This window comes from Dendronephthya gigantea, unplaced genomic scaffold, assembly GCF_004324835.1.
Source record: "Dendronephthya gigantea isolate DGI-Jeju-01 unplaced genomic scaffold, DenGig_1.0 000380F, whole genome shotgun sequence".
In the NCBI taxonomy this organism is placed as follows: Eukaryota; Metazoa; Cnidaria; class Anthozoa; order Malacalcyonacea; family Nephtheidae; genus Dendronephthya; species Dendronephthya gigantea.
In genome coordinates this window covers 68,925-72,025 of record NW_021163390.1, presented here as the reverse complement: position 1 = coordinate 72,025, position 3,101 = coordinate 68,925, and the positions used below count along the sequence as shown (strand labels likewise).

Here is a 3,101-nt window from a genome sequence, read left to right as displayed (position 1 = left end):
GGATTCGGACCCAGTCAACTCAGCAACCAGAGTTACCGCAGCGTAGTCCCTAGGCCTCTTAACGTTCCTTATACGCGGCGAGGCGGGAACTGAGAGGCCTAGAACAAAATGTTTTGTATTTTGGCTATTTTGTCCCCACTTTCTGTATTGAGGTCAGTTTACGATCCACGACGCGGTTAACTGGCCTTGTTCGACGTCGCAAGTCAAATATCTGCTTGAAATAACCTACGGGATATTAATTATACTGTCAGGACTTCGAAATATCCATACAAACGTTTCAATGTCATTTGCTGTCGACGCTATCGACTATCAAGTAAACTCGAGTCCGTGCGTACATGGTTATGATTATAATAAGCTTCAATCTGCCAATTTAAATTATTCTCGCTTCCTTTATAACGATTATTTGTGTAAATCTAGGTCAACTAATGCATACTAAAATAAGCAGAAAACTAACGTGCGTATGAAAAACACGTGAGTGGAAAACAGCCTTAATCCAGATTTTGACAGAACATTAAAACTCAGTAAAAATGCAATAATATTCTCTACACAGGATTTTGTCTGCAGAAAAGTACAAAATAAGAAATTGTCAACTTACGTCTTGGGTGACTGCATGAAGTAGACCGCTGTAGGAAATATTGCAGTTAAATCTCTACACATCTTCGGTTAAATTTCCTGCAAGGAACCAGTAATAAGACAATATAAGCTTTTGGAGATATTTCAAAAATTTAAAGTGAAATAAAAAGAGAAATATTTCACCTGGAGACGCAGCGAGGAATTTTAAATGACTGCTTTCTACTTCTTCGTCAACAACGTTATACAATGGACCCCAACGATAACCTTGAAAAATATATCATCTTAAAAAAACAATTCTTCTTTTGCTGTATGTGATGTATTGGACTGACTAATAGGAATACCTGACGAGAAGTGTAATTGTTTGTGTGTTATATGAGATCCCATACGTCAGGAGGAGAATGAAATGAGGGTTCGTATTTACGGTAATCATAGCAGTGCGAGATTTTCATCAGGAAAATTTTGACCATAATTTTCGCTCAATCATCTATGAAAAAGCGTACAGTACCGTCTCTTCGTTGGGGTCGTTTTTACACAAACATCTCCATTTCCACTGCCTCTAACCCCGTGTAGCTAACCAGCCAATGATATATCCCTAGATTGAGTGAAATACGCACATTCAGAACAAGAAATATTTTATATAGCTTCATACAAAATCGCTTTTTTAAACTACCTGTCGGAAGACGAGTAATTTCTCAGCTGACCGCTTGTGTATTCCAGCCCGAACAACTGAGGATGGTCTCGATAGCTAATTATTGAAAATATCTGACAGAAAAAGAAGTTTTAAAACTATGATATACTATAATACACAAGTCTTAACCAAACGGTATATTCTGGAAAGTAACTGCAAAAATAAAACTATTTTAAGTCGGCTGGATACTTTTTTGCAATTGGACATGTTCAAAATGGAAACGTGAAATAAAAAGATGATAAAAGCAGTAAACTTGAATCCAGGTCAGAAGACATCGAGTGTTTGGAGTGTTTGGAGTGTTTGGAATGTTTGTTTTTTTTCTTTCAAGGTCTGAGATGAACAATTACTGGAACTGACATGGAATGTCGCATGACTTACTGAGCTAAGGGAATGAAGGCTGACGATGTTGAACATATATTATAGTAATAATAGTTTATAGTTTATTATATATTATAGTAATAGAGTTGATGTTCGCGGGCATAAATGTGTTTTTGGCCCTCCTCGCGGAACACATTTTAACCCTCGCTACGCCGCTCGGGCTAAAATGAGTTCGAAGTCGGGCCAAAAACACATTTATGACCGCGAACATCAACTCTATTGTTATATTATTATCACTATAAATACACATGAGTATATACAAAATTAGTAAAATACAATAATTAGTAAATACAATAATTAGTAAATACAAAATTAGTAAAATACAATAATTAGTAAATAGATTTGAATAAATAGTTCACCTGGTGCAAGGCACTTTTTAATGATAACTCCAAGCTTATACTTTCTGGATAATTTCATTCTATAGGGTTTAATGATCAATATAGGGATAAGTATCATAAAATTGTTTGGCTGTTGGGGTGTATAAACTATCAAAACTACAAAATTATATCCTGTCAAAATTTCGAATTCTAAAAATGCCGGGTTTATGGTCATTTGAATTTGCTTGCTACTTTTATAATATGCAAAAAAGTAGACGGTAGACACTGATTCAAATTTAAATTTATATTATGCATTATTAATTATATAACATACCTTGAATAAATTTGAAGTTTTACATGATTCAAGAACATTTTCATTTGTATACCGAACTGTTTCGCCTTTGGATTTGATTCCGTTCATTAGTCAAAGTACACTTCAAGATGTCGGGCTTCCGTTCAAAATTGTCGAGGCCAGGGATATGACGGTGCTAGTGCTGTGTCCAGCCAGGAAAAAGGTATTTCTGGGAGAATATTAGAGAAAAACCCGAAGGCGTTGCATGTTCATTACTCCAGTCATCGTTTAAACCTTATTGTTGCCAAAGCGTGTTCAATTCTTCCAGTGAAAAATATTTTGAGTCAGGCACAAAATATCGCCAGCTTTTTTATCAGTTTCCCTATCCGCTCACAGTATCTAAGTAAAAAGATGAAAGAGTTTGGTTTAACCCGTAACAAGCTCGCAAACCTTCCACGACACGATGGGTAGAACGAATAAGATCCCGCGATGGTTGTTTGGATGCATTCAAAGTTATCTACGAAACACTCAATTTTATGCAGTTTGGAGGATCGCAGGAAGGGCCATTTCCTAGATTAGCTAGTGACGCACAGTCTCATTTTCGCAACGTGGAGAAATTTGAATTTATGGCTGCTCTCATTATCACCCAACATGTTCTGGATCATACTTTGTCATTGACGGTCCAATTAAAGAAGAAAAAAAAATCTATATTGCGGAATCAATAAAACAGATTAATCTTTTAAAGGATGAAATGGCAAAACTACGTGCCTCTGTAGATTTATTCCAAAATGAATACTACGACAAGCTGTTGGAATTAGCTAATAACCTCGACGTGGCTGAGTGTTTTCCCCGG

At 36.1% G+C, this 3,101-nt stretch overlaps 1 long non-coding RNA gene across 1 annotated transcript; it reads right to left on the bottom strand.

Annotated features, from left to right (window-relative positions):
* Positions 1–795: 795 nt before the first annotated feature.
* LOC114542709 lies at positions 796–1,285 on the bottom strand. The gene is made up of 3 exons (XR_003689736.1): positions 1,244–1,285; positions 1,079–1,165; positions 796–837 (listed from the first exon to the last, which is right to left on the bottom strand). It is a non-coding gene; the product is annotated as an uncharacterized LOC114542709 (long non-coding RNA).
* Between the last annotated feature and the right edge of the window lie 1,816 nt (positions 1,286–3,101).